Source organism: Cuculus canorus, chromosome 1 (assembly GCF_017976375.1).
Source record: "Cuculus canorus isolate bCucCan1 chromosome 1, bCucCan1.pri, whole genome shotgun sequence".
Lineage (NCBI taxonomy): Eukaryota > Metazoa > Chordata > Aves > Cuculiformes > Cuculidae > Cuculus > Cuculus canorus.
In genome coordinates this window covers 162,211,318-162,227,867 of record NC_071401.1, presented here as the reverse complement: position 1 = coordinate 162,227,867, position 16,550 = coordinate 162,211,318, and the positions used below count along the sequence as shown (strand labels likewise).

Genomic DNA, 16,550 nt, shown 5'->3' with positions numbered 1-16,550 from the left:
CCAACACCTCAGATTCCTTGGACTTACCCCAGTTCATTTGCAGGCTTGTGCAGCCTTATGCTCCCTGTACAGTAGCTAAGAGCAAAATTCACAGGCTTGCTGATTCACAAGCCCTCAGTGGAACCTATTCCACGTTGCATGAAATAAATACATATTTGCTGAACTAAAGAAATAGGAAAAGATTCAAATAACAGATAGGAATTCATGGACATGTACTTATGGTAATACGTGCAAAACCAAGGGAACTATGTTCTGATCCTACTTCAGGTGAATCATTTAACTATTTTAGTCAGAATGGAGCAAATTCAGCAGAAACCAGTGAGCTTTTAATTCGAAGAACGCTGTTCATTAAAGTGATTACAGTACATTGGTTGGTTACACAATTTAAGCCAAGTTTTCAACACCTAAGTGTATGTTCTGGACACTAGAATTCTGGAAAAATACTGGTGGTGTTGCCTTTGCCGGTGGCATCCTGTGTTGTGCAAGGCTTAATCTAATAGGTAGGCTCTGAAACAGATTCCTAACCAAAATAGACAGGCAAAAGAATAGCAATTTGTGAATCTTGACAATATTTAGTTGTAAGTTAGATAAGTAGTTATTCTGCAGTGTTAAGACTTGATCAGACTTTGCTAGAGTAGGAAAATCCGTGGCACAGCCATAGTTTTCTAGGGACTGAGAAGGTCCCACATTTAGGTTCTTCACTGTCGGTGTGGAAAAGAGGCAAAGTTCAACATGACGTTCAAGTTGACCTTAGCCTATCCCACCATGTTTATACCTATTGCACAGCACCCTGTTAGTGGTTTATTGTAGTCAATATTGTTTTGTGTATGTCTTTGTGTATTTGCTCTCAGTGTTCTTGAAATCAAATTCAGACAACTGGATATGGGACAGCTCTCAGCCAGATCAAAACTGGTACAAACGTTTGGCTTCTGATGTGGATATGTCAAATTTTTAGCCTGAGAACTGGGATTGTCTATCATAGACAGCAAAAGCAGTGTGTATCATCAGTATGAGTGGAATTGATATACCGTAGTGTGTTCTCTTGAAAGAAGTTATTGGTTTATAGGAACCTTAGACCTTCTTCTCAACATTCTACCAAACTCATCCACAATAAAAAAAAAAAAAAAAAAACTCAAAGGAAAAAATGAAGAGTGATCATCTGAAGTCTGAAACTTGAAGACCAAACTAGAAAACACAGTATACGAAAAACTTCCCCTAAAGTGCTGCAGGAGTAACCTCTTGTATTTTCTGTGGACAAACTAGTATCATGGGAGTATGATGGACAGTCAAAACAATCCAAAGCACAAACACTGGAAAGGTTAAAATCAAGTTGTTATTGCCTTTGACTTGCTTTACCCGGGTCATGTAGATTTGGCACATAAATGACAGCAGTTACGAAAGTTAGAAAAGAATGAACGAAAGAATAGAATGAACTGTGTGCCGACAGCATTATGTGTGGTATCTTACACATACAGAGATGTTTATCTAACATTTTTATACTTCTTTAAGGGATACACCAGGCTATTTTAAATCAGTAATTTTGGTTGTTTCCCTTGTAAATGTTTTTTGCACAAGTTTTAATTAACTGTATCAAGAAAAATAGCAATTGGTTTAAAAAACATGCTGTGAGAGTAAAACTACTCAGTAGTCAAAAAGAAATAATAATGTAAGACCTAAAATGCTAATGACATGCTATGAGTGTAATGATCAGCTGATTAGCCATTTAATTTCTCATTTGAAATCAAATTTACATACCTAACTTATCAATTCAGATGTGACAGTAACATTAAAATTAAATATGTGGTTTGGTATTTCAGTAAATGACAGCCATCGGTTAAACAGCAGTAATACTAGCCTTTGGGACAAACATCTAGAGCACATTGCCTAATTCATTTAATTTTCAAATGAACAAAGCCTGGCTCTGAATGCCCTGCTTTTCTACAAATATGCCTGGAAGGACTTGCTGTTAACTCTGGAGACTGAAAGATGGTGGCTGCGAAATGAGTCCCATTTATTATGTCAAAACCCAGCCTCTCAAGCAGAAGGTTACTGTTTAGACAGCACAGCAGCTCCCAAGAGAGGATCGATGCTTTGGTTGTGGTCTGCACAGAGCTGCTCACTAGGCATGTTAGGCCACCATGCCCCACTCTTGCTAGCAACTAGTAATTTGTAGGATTACACTGTCAAGAAGGGAATATGACATTTGAAAGCTTCTTAAAATGAGAAACAACTGCCCTTCCCTGAAAATTAATGGCTTAAGTAACATTTAATTCATTATTTTCAGAAAAATTATCACTATGGGTCACACATCCAGGATATTTGGTTTAATGTCTGCACTGCTGTTCATGCTGTTGAGTGATTTCAGGGACATAAAGAGTAACATTTTGGGGAAAAAAATAAAGATATCTCTTATGATGCATTTTTCTGTACTGCTAATTAATGCATCGTTGATTAAGACCACATGTCTGAGATAGCTATACTTTGTAACAAGTTTTCCATTATAAATTCCTATTTATAATTCTGGGAACAGCGACACATTGCAATCCATCATGGATGGATTATCACTCTGCTTTTTAAATATGGTAATAATAATAATAAAGAGAAGTAAAAATCTTTTTTTCTTTTTAACCAAGAGAATAGAATTGGACTTCTCCACAGAAAGGTTACCTTCTCTCTTTGTGATAAAGACACTTGCCTGAAATATCAATTCAGAGAGAAAAGGAAGAAAAACCTGGCAGACTGGGACTCTATCTGCTCTTACACATTTGGAATGATGCAAAACCAGCCTAAGGAGATGTAGAACCAAGTCATAGTGCAAGCTGAGTAGTAAAACTAGCATGTAGAAACCACGAGGCTATAAAGATTGTCATATAAGGCTGTGGTTTATCACATGCTTATCTTTGCTAACAGTGTGTGTATGTAGAAAGTGTCCAGCTACATGCAAAGATGGAGAAAATATTCTTTACCCTATGATGTTTAAGGCTTTTAGTCATTTTTGTTGGTATGTCCCATCTGCACAGCAATATGCTGTGCATCAACTTGTGAAAACTATAGGAGGTCACCACCTACATAAATAAGAACACAAACGGGAACATTTACAGACTGAAAAAATAGACTGAAATGTTGCATTAGTTTTGCCTCTATTCCTTACTGACTTCCACATACCTGTTTTCCCAAAATTTACACTCATTCACCATAGGGTATTTTCTGTGTTGTCAGTCTCACAAGCAGTCTGCAGTTTCAGAGACAAGGTTTGTTGTAAGCTTATTCCTTTTCTCTTCTTCAGCTCTTAAAAAAAAAAAAAAAAATCCAACTTTTCTACCTGTCAAACATTGCCATTCCATAAAAATCAGTCTGGTGGATATGGGCATTAAAGTGCTTAAATTTTTCTGGCACATATTTATCTCAAAATGTTGTATATACATTCCACTTGCAGTAGAAGAGAAAACCTGGCTTTGTACTGGCATGGAGGACTAAAGAAAACATTTCAGAATAGACAGAGAAGCTGCGAAGTACCTTGCCTTCTGCGCTCTGCACTATCCTTCTCTTAATAGCTAACCTCTGCTTTTGGCAGCAATTAGGAGGATAATATTATAAAGAAAATTGCTGTCAGAAGACTGTAAGACTAATACATTTTGAACCTCATGTTTCTCTTGGAGAATACTGCATAGGACACAGGTTCTCCTTGACTCCTCCTTTGAACAAAGTGCTGTGGAAAGAATTCAGACTCTGACCGTCAACCCCTCACCTAACCGCCCCAGGGGCATCAATTAGCAAACCTGAAGATTACAGTGACAGCCTGAATGCTGGTGGCACATATTTCATCACAAAAGAGAGATAAATTTGGCAGCTATGCTGCCTTTTCATTGAGGGAGAAGGAAAAAGCATGAGCTTTGTTTTTCAGAAATATTCATATTGTGAAAATTTGTGGACACTGTCCCTTTGGTTAAATTAAAACCCAGTAAGCACGTTCCAACCCTAACAGCCAGATGGTGTGCCTGTTTCCAGTTTTTACTTGCTTAAGAAGCAACCAAGTTGTCACTACGGCATACAAGAGCCGTGGTTACTCCTCTGCTACTCTTCCACTCCAAAGCTAAGTCACCAGAAATTGCTGAAGAGTCACCCCATTCATCTTCTCCCCAACAGCCCTAATGGCATTTTTGGAGCAGGGAGACAGCATGAGTGACAGCAGCCCTGAAGCTACTTTAATGTGTTTCACAGACACAGGCTGGCATTTGTTACCTGAGGTTCAGGAATATGTGTCAATGTCTTAATGCCTCTTCCTTCTACTTCAAATTTGCTTTAAGCACTGCTTCACTATCCCAGAAAGTCAAGGCCAAACTGCAAGCTATTAGTTACTGCCTGGAGCAGAATCTAGCCACAAGCAGTGCAGAGGGAAGAGCTTAGTTGTGGGATTATTTGCCACATCTCTGTATTCAAGTGATTTTTGCACCAAAGAGGTTTTTCCCCTCTCTTTGTTAACAAAATTCTTGCTATACAGATCTGTCAATGCAACTTTTGTAATAAACCAAAAAGCCTATTTTGAGTTTGAAAACAGAAATAGATATAATTCTATCCAAGGGAACTTCTTGCAATGACAAAAAAAATGACATCTTCATATTTATTAGTAATAACAGGTACCACTGCCATTCCCTGTCATGCTATCAGATAATTTGCAGAGATAAACATAAGTGTTGATGAATCCTCACAACAAATAGAGAGAGAAACCAGCACCAAGAATGTGACTGATTACTTTAAGGCACTGTGACGAATCAACGTCACTGCTTCTGTTACATTACTGGATTCCTAGAACTCAGACCTGTAACTGAGTAACCCTGCTACAGTGTAATCATTGCCTTTTATTCCACTGCAAGATCAGAAATGTTATAGTGAATTCAGGTTGAAGGATAGAGTAGTTCCTTTATGTATTAATGAAGAAGCAGAGGACGAACAGAGCAGCATCCCTTCATACTGCCTGGGATACTTCCGAGGATAGTAATTTTTGTAGCAGTTAAACACCTCATAAAAGTCTTAGTGCCATCCAACCTCCTATTTTCATCCATTCATTCAGTCGTTCATTCATTCATTTATTTGTTTGTTTATTTATTGCTTGCATATATCCATAACTACTTTCTTGGTTACAGATTTTGCCCGATGCAACTCTAGATTCAAATGCTCCTGTTTCCTGTTTTAACCCTATTGTCTTTTATCTTGATAGCATCCAGCTGGTTGCTCACTTTTAGTTTGTCCTGGGGTTTTGTCTGTCTTGTGTTGATACCTGTCATTGTTGATACCTCATTGACTATGAGTTAGGATGGAAGGAGATGCTCCCTCAGACCCAGTACAAGCAGTCAAGAATGTATTCCTTTAAGTAAACTGATGCTACTGATAGAAATGACTTTGCAAAGTGTTTTTTGTGCTTTTTTTTTGCAATGTAACTACATCTGCTGCAGGCTTATAGGAGGCGGAAGCAGCTCAGGAGATAACGCTGATGGATTAGTGGAATGAGAAACTTGTTCTGAAGACAGCTTTGCTGCTGATCCTGTTTGTCACACTTGAACAAAAAGAAGGTGGGAAAACATCAGCCTTCACCACAGCTGCTACAGGTGGGCAAACCATACACTAGGTTTAGGAGTTCTTAGAAACTGGTGCCTAATCAAATATCACTATAATTCTCTTATCAACAGCAGCAATCTCCTCGGTCTCTGTTTCCTCATGTTATCTAATCTGTCTTATTTTTGTATTTTCTCCTAGTTCAGTCCCAGCTCCTCCTTCTGATTTGCAGCCATTTTCTTCACCGTTTAAATGACAACTCAAATGCAAGAATGCAGGAAGAGCAAGAAGCCAAAATGTCAGAGAACTGCTGCTTTCCCCCACACCTCCAGCACTCTGCCACTTCCCAGCTCGGTGGCAGTGACTACAATAACTACCTTCTTGGACTTGCCTATGACTCGTGATTGCTTTTGCATAACCACAATAAGGAACACCCACACAGAGCCCATCAGTGAGTTCAGAAATGGAAGCAGAAAGCAGTTTTTTTATTTCTTACGAAATACTACATGTCTGGAAAAAAAAGAAAATCACCTCAAAACCCCAAACCACTACTTGACCCACGATTAATTGTTCAGTGTCATGTTTTCAAGGACTGTTTAAATTTATTTTGGAGAGGAATTCTCTTGAATATTGAGCAGATAGGAAACAGTCAGAGAGTCTGCAAAACAATTTGATTTTAAGAAATTACTGAGAGCTTACAGATTTTAGGGAATCAGATTCACTACAACCTGCTGATGGCAAAGATATAGAGAATAAAGAAGATTGAGTATTACAGTGCCTAGGCAGCTGGCACCTCCTTTATGCCAAACACCTTATAGCTTTCCCTAGCACACATTACCCTGCTTACCCCTGATGAAGTGCAAACAAATTCATGAAAATATAACTACTAGAGGAACTCTGAGAAACATAGACATAAATAACTGAGAAAACATCATGACTTGCAGCCAGGCTCAAAAAAGGGAATAACTACAATTGCTGGTCTGAAAATTCTTCTCTAGATCTTTTGGGTTTCTATCTGTAGGACATGTATGAAGCTCTACTGCACAAAGACCATGAACTCTCAGTGACCAAACTATTTTCTTTTAGAATCTGAGGCACATAATTTCTTACTATCTACTGAAGTCTCATACACAAAAGCTAAAGGCTTAGATCAGGGCCTTGTGAACACATCACTCTATTTTTTTGAAATCAGCACAGTAAGTAAAGCAGAATTTTATCTTCTGGAACTGCTCAGAGACAAAGGGCAAAGTCACCATAATTCTTCCTGCATCCATCACTTCACTGTATTTGAAGAGTACAATGAGGTAAAATGAAAATTATAAGCTTTTAAGAAACTAGATTTTTTTAAATTATCTTTTTGCTAGTTTGCTTTAACTTCTAAGCAACCTCATGTAGAGACAGAAAATTGAATGATGAAGCACCTGAAATACACCACAGACAGTGTGCATCGCTCCACTTGACTACTTCTTTAAAAGTAAAGTCAATTTTCTTTTCTGCTTGTAAAAAAATAATAATGAAATGTATTTATTCCCTGAACTGGCTGATATACCAAAAGCTGCAAGTTCCAGTTTAATTTACTTGATAATAAACTTTAGCAGGGACACAGTATGTAATACTCAAAAAGGAAATTAGCATGTCACTTACTGAACAGGATAATATTCACTAGACGTGTGGGTATCTTTTGTATTCTCCTCATTCCTTGGCTTTTTCACCTCTATTCTCAGCCCTTTATGCTAAGAGAGAAACATGAATGCTTATCCGCAAACACACCTTTGTAGTTCTCATTTCTTGTATAAATCAGCAACTTGTAACAAGTGTCAGAACTGGCAATATTTTTCATGATCCATGCCCTCAATTAACAACATTCCAGTGGCATCAATGCTAGGATGGATTTCTTCCTGATTTCCTCTTAATGGGATCCAGAGTCAGAAACTCAGGATGTACAAAGCTGTGCAATGCTTCCCCCACTCCTTTCATTTTGCTTTTCAGTAACACTTTCAAAAAATCTTTATTAGTATTTCATGCTTGTTATTGCTTGTGGCAATATTGTCCAAGACAGAGAAGTAAGCTGAGGTTTAGAAATAACTAAATCTTGGAGGGATTCCCAAGTTTATTCTGTCAACATTTGCAGGCTTGAAATGTAGCATTTTCACAGCTCATCCTGCTGCTCCTCCTTGCTCTCTCCGTGTAGATACTCCCTGCACTGCCACTGAAGCCAAAGCATCAAGGATGAGCAGTTCAGTGTCTGCATTGCAGGAAACCTCTTGTGGGCCAGAAGCTTTTCACAGTGCTAGTTGCAAAACTAAAGACAACAGTCCCTGAGTTGCTTAATAATGTTCCTGCCTCTAAATGAAACAATCTTCAATTGTTCTCCTAAAAAATATTTTTAAAGATTACTTTTGCAGATTCAATACTTCATGACTTTGTGACTGTCTTCCAGTAGAATGTTGATTACTGTAACTGAAATTTCAGTTCTCATCTTTGCATTAATATCTAGCAATAATTAGCGAAAGCATAACTTCAGCTGTGAATGGCATTGCTGACTTGGTGATGGCTGTTATAAACAAATAAAACTTTTTCCTTAAGACAGTCTTTACTGCAGAGGTCATGTGCTGCCTCACACAACTAAGACAACTCTCTTGTGTTCTTTTTGCCAAGGATTTCTGAAACCTTCTCAGGCTACACTGGCAACTAATTTGTTGAACCAAAATTCATGAAGCGCTCAAATTGCAAACACGTAGCTTAGTATCAACAGTATATGATTCATAGTTTGCTGCTTTATACAACAAAACAAATTTCCAGTTGAACTCAGTAGGACGAGTCACACTGCCTAAGGAGGTGGTTTCCTAACGCAGGGGACTGAGTCAGATTGCTTTATAACCAATATTCCCCCAAGAGGGCAAAACACCGAGAATGAAGTTGAGCTAAAATGATTAAACTGCAAGTTCTGGATTATCTGCTGGAAGAATTATTATGCATGACATACTTGTCCTGTTAGTTCAGATGTCTAAGTGAGATGCCTACAGCTAACATGATAGCAGAGAAACAACACAGTTAGTTGTTATAAATATCTGTGTACACATGGGCATGGACTGGCATGAGATTTACACTGTCTTCTCCAGATTTTCAAGGGCCAGTTAGAGCTCACTGGATGGTGCCAGGACCATGGCACTGTGCCAGGTTCAGACCCTTCTGCCAGGGTAAACCAGTTACACGATACTCTGCCCTTCACAGAGAAAACAGACATTTCCTGGCCACCACCTGCTTTCCCTGGATGGCTCATCCAGCAGTACTGAATGCCACCACTAAGAAAGGTAAGAGACCAGCCAGCCTCACATCAGTTCTTGGAAAGATCACACAGCCTGTCTTTTTGGGATGCATTTTAAACATGAGAAGAACAGAAAGTTTAAAGTAGTAATTAGCATGGATTTATCAGGGACAAATGATGTTCAGCAAACATGATTGCAGGCTGAAACAAAATGACTCTCTCAGTGAAAAAGAGGAAGCCCGCAGATGTGATATGCCTCAGCTTTGGGAAATCTTTGACTCTATATTCCACAGTATGTTCATTTGGCAGCTAAGGATGTGTGGATTGGAAGAAAAGACAGTTAGCTTGACAGGAAATTGCCCATACCTTTAGGCTTAAAAAGTGGCGATGACTGGCTTAACATCTGCTTGATGGTCAGCAATGACCATAGTACCCAAAGGGCCAGAATGTTGCTCAGATCACTCGATGTCTTGACCAGCAACTCAGGTGATGGTCCAGGATGCAACACTTGCAAATTTATCAATAACGTTAAATTAGGGGGCAGAATGGCAGAACTTGAATCCACAAGGGCTCTGATAAATTTGAGAACTGGGCCAACAGAAAGCTCATGATGTTCAACAAAATGAAAGTAAATTTCTGCTCCTGGGACAATGTGAACTTACACACAATTAAAAGATGAGCAACGATCCTGCAGAAAAGAAAAATACCGATAGACTCCAGGCTGAATATAATCTCTCATAGTGAATAAGGTAAGATGTAGATCAGTCTGTGTTGAGGGAAGTAGCCCAAAAGATACGAGGAAGTTGTTATTCCAGTCTTCCTGGAGCCTATGAGGCTGCATGTGGAATAGTTAAATCCAGTTTTAGACTACCTATTGGAGTTGCTCTAATGGGAAGCTATGAGGATACTCATGGCCCTGGGCCACAAGGAAAGGTTGCAAGGTCCTTAGTCTGCTGATGATTTTAAGGGTTTGTCTAATAGTAGGAAACAACTACTTCAAAGGTGGTAAATAAAGGACTTAAGGAAGTTAAACTGGTCATTAGGAAAAGCTTTTCACTATAAGGAAAATCTTTTTAGTGCAGTCTTGCATCAAGCTGTGCAGGTAAACTCTGAAATCTCCATCTTTGGAAGGTTTCAAGATGCAGTTACACAAAGTCAAGACTGATCCGACCTTGTGTTGGCAACAATCTTGCCTTTTTGGGGGAGAAGTTGGCCTGAATGTCCTCAAAAGTTAATATTGAGAACCCTCTGTGATGTGCATTTTTATGTTTAGCCTCCTTCACTTCCTACAGTGACCAGGGATTTCTGAATCTACACCATGAATTCTGTCTGCTCCACAGGATTTGAAGATTAATAGCTTGGAAAATATCTTTTCCATGGTTGTCTAGGAGTACTTAGCTCTGTCTTCTTTGCATGCAGAATGTATATATTACTAAGACCTGGCTCCTGTGGTGAAAGCATTATGAACTGTAGCCGTCCATGCAAATTTGTATGCAAATTAAGATTACACAGACAGCTTAATTACTGGAACATCCTATATTTGAGAAGTTTGGCTTTCCAACTTAAGTATGGAGTATATTTCTATAGCAAGCCCAGCCTTTTTTATTACAAGTGTTCGAACTAGACACCTCAGGAACTGACAACTTGCAGCATACTTGCTCATAAGCAGTTAATAAAGAAGACTTGCTTCAAGGGATGGTGCAGAAGAATAAAGCTGAATAGTCATTAGGGTTTTTTCCCACACTTAACACCCATGCTTAGAGAAGGAGGAAGGGATATGGAAACTATGACGACTTTTTTTGCCACTATCTTGCCGCAGGAGTGAGACTGATCTCAATTGTAATTCCATGGAGCTCTGTACACTTTTCTCCACCCATCAGAATACAGAGCAGTACAAGAGGTGACTGAGAGAAGATGAAATTGTGGCACAGGTGACCCAGATAAGATGAGACTGTGGCATTGCTGGTATGTTTTGAGTCCAGAGAGAGCAGGACACAGTAGGTTTATTTCTCTCATAATCTCTTCCATAGTAGACAGTGCTGCAAGAAGCAGCCAGGCACTGATGGTACAGCTGGTGCTAGAGACACTGATCAAGCTCGTGAACCAGCCTCTATGGAACATTTGTAGACATTCATTATTTTTAACACACTGCAGAATCTTCCCAGCAAGCACACATTACTGAAGGCAATTAGCAATTTTAAAAAATCATCAGTTCATCCAAATCTGAATGTAATTTCACTGCTTAAGAATAAAATACATTAGTACCTAAGGATTTCCTACTTTCAAGTTCTAAAAGTCCCCGGGGGAAAAAATCTAAAGACAAACACACAGAAAAAAAAAAAGAAAAAAAAAAGGAAAATACTGGAAAATTTAAACATAATGTTACTAAAAATCCTTTCCTGATTCAAATTGCAAACCAATAAATGACAACACAACTTGTGATAGAAAAATGCCTTACTCAGAAGCCTTTATTTTTAAGAAAAAAAAATCGCAGTTCTTTTGTAATTAGAATCAGGTGTTCCCTTTTGGTGTTAGTGCCAGAAAAAATGTAGAATTTGGCACAAAAATAGCAAATACAGTCAAATACGCTTTAATTATTGTACCACCCTCACGGTTGTATTTATAAGCTGCCAGGAAGCTCTGCTTATGGATTTGTTTATTTGTTCGCTTTTTTTTTTTTAATTTGGTAAGCCTTCACTCATTCTGCTTTATTATTCTCACTCTTTAAAACTGCATCAGAGATAATATGCCTGTGGGTGTTCACACAGGGCCTTAGCAACTTGTCTCATACTATTTCTCTCAGTGTTGCAGAGACCATTTTAAAAATATCTATTCTGCCTGCAAAGTAAAGCATGAAGTTAGAGGAAAGTAGCACTGATAATTTAACTACAAAGTCTGTTATGCTGTCTGTGCACATTGTACAGGCAAGGGTGAGAGGTGAGGGGCTTGAAAAGCTGCAGGAATTAGCCCAGTGTGCCTACCTCTTTCTTCTCTTGGGCTTTACCTCGTCATGTCCATCGCTGCACTGCTGTTCCTGTCTCCAGTTTGCTCCCCTAGACCACCTTCTTTTTATGTCTATTTACCCATGCCATGTAACAGAGAAAATTTGTCCAAACTATTGACACCTGTAGAAATGATACGCAACTGACTGTTATGAAGAGGGAGTTTTGGATTATGGCTCATCTAAAGCCACTATCGAAGTATCACTGATTTGGGCTCTCCCAGCGAGCTGTGGGTGCACAACTCTGGATGGTGGTAACTGTACCCCTCATCACCAGTCAAGGCACAGGCAGAGAACAGGCGCTTGTCCAACTCTTACGTTAAATTTTCTACCATATTCCCCTTGACATGCTTTCTCAGATCTCAGTCTACCCCATTTTCCACCTCTCCCTGTCCTGCTTTACCTGATGAATGGGTAAAGAAGTTTATTTCTTGTATTCAATTGTATCTCTGTGGTCCCCTTTGTCTACCCTAGTGATTTAACAGGCCTCAGACCACCCTTACCACCTTGTTCAGCTGGGGAAGGTACAGGACTTGTCTTGTACCCTCTGTTTTTGGAGGATTTCTAACCTGAATCCCCAAAGATACTGAAAGTTGACAAGCAACAGGAATCGCCGGGATAACAGTCTCATGAGGGTAAATATGTGATGTAATTGTTACCAGTTATTTATAAATATTGCAATCCATATTGTTAGAGAACTACTCTGAACTTTAATATTCACATCCCTCAAAGCATTTGGCTTAGATGGATACTTCACTGCCCCAAGTAAAAGGCAAGCTGATGCTTGATTGTTAAGTCCTGCTCTCTCCGGTGAATGCTACAGTAGGAATTATGATTCTTCACCCTCTTTCTCCTAAACAAAGCTGTTGCAATATTATTTATAGAGTGAGTCTCTGAATAGAACCATGGCTAATATGTTCTTAACACCCCACACAATTCTCCTCAGGGATAAAATTTCCACTTTTTGATGCTTTTTGGAAGAGCTGGGTTTTCTCATAGAAATTGCAAGACTAGATTTACTGTTAGTGACTCTAGCCATGAACTTTCCATGGACAACCCTGTTGTTCTGGAAATTACACCGTCATCTTTGCCTCGCTCATCCTCTAAAATACTGGAATACTGATCAGAATGGTTGAAATCTTAAATTGATTCTCTCTCTCTGTGGGAAACATTTACAATGACGTAACAGATATAGAGTCACCTCCAAGCATGCGTTTTGTCTCCTTATTTACAGCATGATGGCCTGTGTAGAGCCCAAACTGTTCTATGGAACTATGTCCTTTACAATTTCCGTTAACAACTGGACTCTCTGCCCTTTCCTACCTCGTAGCTGAAAGAGCTTAGGAAAATCTGGCAGTTTCCTTGACATGAAGCTAGGTATTTAAATTCTTCATTACAGTTTAAAAATCCCTACTGGGAAATGAATTTTCTATCATTCAAACTCAAGCAAGTCAGGGAGTCTATTATATTAATGGCACCTTTCATTACTTTAAAATTCGAATGGGACAATATATGACACCATTTAAGAATAACAGAGGGGGAATAAGCCCAGCAGCCAAGGCAGCAAATGACACACTTCTCTGCACAGAGCCCAGTTTCAACCCTACGTGCTGTAACTTCCTACAGCTGAAACTACTGCTAGAGATGAAAATTCAGTGCCTGAGAAAGAGCAGACTTTTTCTAACATACAGCGCTTGCCCAATAAATGAAATGACAGATTCTGGGGATGTCTACTTATGATCGGCATTCGTTTTGTCACTATTGTGCTCCAGGCACCAGGGAGAAATGATGTGGAGGGTTTCCCAAGGAGAAAAAAGTTTGGGGACATTATTAGGAGACTTGTCCTCCCTCTAAACAAATAGTCTCCACAGCAGTAATTACGTCTTTCAATAAGGTATGTTACATCAGTCAGAGACTAAACTGTGGTTTATAATGACTGTAATAAAGTAGTGAATACCATCTGAAATTATTCATAGAAATTGCAATAATTTAAATTTTATCTAAACTGTGTAAACACACAGTAGTAGCCAAAAAAAAAAATCTCAACTCTAAATTCAAAAATGTATGCAGAAAAATTCCTAAACTATCAGTGATTTTCCACTGCATTAAAGACCGTGAGGAATTTGTCTATGCAATCTTAATTAATTTTGTTTGATTTCATGAACTCTATTTATTACTATGACCTTTGGCTTCCTTTAAAACTTTCTTTTTATGATAGAAAAAGGAAGCATTTTTGAATCTGAAACAGGAACATCAAAGACTGTCATCAAAGAGACAGACACTTCAAGAAGAACAAAAAGAGACGAATCACCAACCACATCAGAGGGCTGAGCTGAACAAGTGAAGCACTGGAAAGACACACTCTCCCTAAGGATGCTGAAAGGCATCCCAGCAATAATGTTGATAAAAAAGGGAGGAGTTTGCTGGCAGATGATGGTTTCTGTACACATTTCCTTAGTTGTCTGCAAGCAAAGCTACTGCAAGTGTAAGAAGGGCTTAAGCAAAGCAGACTACTTTATGGCTTTTATTTGGTAAAACAATTAAACCAAGGGCCCTACATCGTAAGTTTTGTATAGTGCATGCGAGGGCTTTGTTGTAATCCTGCAGTGATGTCAATCCCAACACTAATATTGGGAACCAGAGAAGTGGTCTGTAGCCTCCCAGAATGGGGTCACAGTAAATCAGCATGTTTTTTTGCCCTTGAAAGATATGCCTTGCATGCCCAAACTGGATGCGTTATCTACGCTTCTGCCTTCACTATATGGAATTCACAATGTGCCAGTTGTCCTTTGGCAGGAGAAGTTTGCACTCCATGCCCATGCAGCTTCCTTTCAGAGTGCGGTTCCCTGTCAGTAAGAAAAGTAATCTTTGCTTTCTAGCCAAACTTACAATTCTTCATAAGCTAGCAGATGACTATTGCTTTCAGTCTTTACTGGCCTGATCTCAGCTGTGTCCAACCTTCAGAAAAGGTTCCAAAATCTTGCACCCACTCCCACTGCTCTCTTCTCCTTTGCTGTTTCTGTTACACCTTCAGCTGTTTTTTTTTGTTGTTGTTTGTTTTTTTAAAATAGCTACAGATGTCCTTTTCTCCCCCTAGATAACTGCCTAGATTTAATACAAACCATTCATTGCAACATCAAAAGAACCCCAAACCAAACCAGGTGAAATCTAACCGAAATTGGAATTGTGGAGTCTATCATTTCTTAAAATCTGAGTGCATAGTTCAGCTGCCTTAAGAAGCTTTTAACAAAACTTTATGTATGCAAGTTTAAAGGGCAGAAAAATCTCTTAAAATCTAAATGGTGAATTTCTCCTGAGCTGTATCACGAATTGCCATTTATGGAGGCTGGGAAAATGGAGTTGCCTGAAAGGGTTCATAGCCTATTTCTTAGTCCTTGTTCAGACTCATGGTCATGGGATACAGTAATGCTCTCTCATTTTATCTGTTCCCTTATATATATGTTCACCTCCCCATTTCTTGAACCTTGTCCATCTCCATTCTTTCTTTGTCTCTAGTGCCTGCCTTTGCCATGGCTCTTAAAGATGCCTCCCATCCACTATTGCTACTGAAGAGAATCTTCAGGTTATTTCTCCTTAATATTTCTTCCCTTCAAGGAACTTCCCAATCTCTTTTTTCAATTCCCTTTCAGAACTTCTGCTTCAAATCAATTTTTCCCAGTTATAGCTCTCACCATTTTCCACTGCTTTGTCTTCTCCCTTGCACATCTTCCCCCGTCCTCAGTTCCTCACCTTTCTGTGGTTTGGTCCAATCTTTTCCCATTAATCAGAAAAAAAAGATGTTTTCAAGCATTGCTTCAGAGGCCAGTAGGTGAGAGATGTTCCTTGGACAAAGAGATAGGGGGTCAATAGGCTATTGGCAAAAGTCTGGAACATGTGAGAATTTTGCTACCAGATTTATTGGTTACCACTGAACATAAACATGTGGCGTTTGGGCCAGCTAGAGCGGATTTTTACAAAAATAGTAAAAGTCTATCCTTCAAAATAATATAATACCCTGTTAAGCTACAGTTTTTGGCTCCAAATCTTGGAAGCAATAGAGCTTCACAGTCAAACAGCTGCTAGCATTTTACCTTTTGAGAAAGGTAATGCTTTGAGAAAAGCATTCTTTTATTAGTAATCTTAGTTCTGGAGATACCTTAAACTTCCACAAACAAATAAATGATGCACCTGAGCAAACTTCCACAAACAAATAAATGATGCACCTGAGCATGGAAAAGCACTACTCTGGACCATTCAAATTATTAGGTGTTACAGACACTTAATAAAAGTTCCTCACAGTACACTGTGCAGGGCCTTCTTAGTCCTAAAGGTGCATCTCTTACAGAGATAATGATTGCCTGGTATAATAGAGACATGAATATAGTCCTTGTAAATTTAGTACAATATTTCAAATGCATGTTTTGAAAGCAGAAGTCCTTGGTGGTTGTAGGCTATATATCTCAACACTTTGTGTTCTCATCATTTCAAATCCTTCAAGTTAAGTGGCATTACACTCAGTCTGCATTAAACGCTGGTGATTCAGTGGACTGCAGTCTTCCTTTTAAGTCTGTACTGAGTCAATACTCCAATAGGGGTTTATTAAAGAGCACCCTGATGATGCAGGTCTAATCCTTTGATGGGGTCTACTGTTGGGATGTGACTCCTTTTTGATCATTTAACACCCACATAAATTTTTCTGAAAGCCACAGTTTGCCTCTTAACCTGGAT

The 16,550-nt window shown here is 38.9% G+C and overlaps 1 long non-coding RNA gene across 1 annotated transcript in view; it reads left to right on the top strand.

Annotated features, from left to right (window-relative positions):
• LOC128851952 (uncharacterized) overlaps positions 1-8,199 on the top strand; it is a 107,974-nt gene extending 99,775 nt beyond the window's left edge. Inside the window, exons 2-3 of the long non-coding RNA XR_008449473.1 lie at positions 5,454-5,606; positions 5,755-8,199. This is a non-coding gene — a long non-coding RNA (uncharacterized LOC128851952). The remainder of the gene's footprint in view (positions 1-5,453; positions 5,607-5,754) is intronic.
• Positions 8,200-16,550: the final 8,351 nt, after the last annotated feature.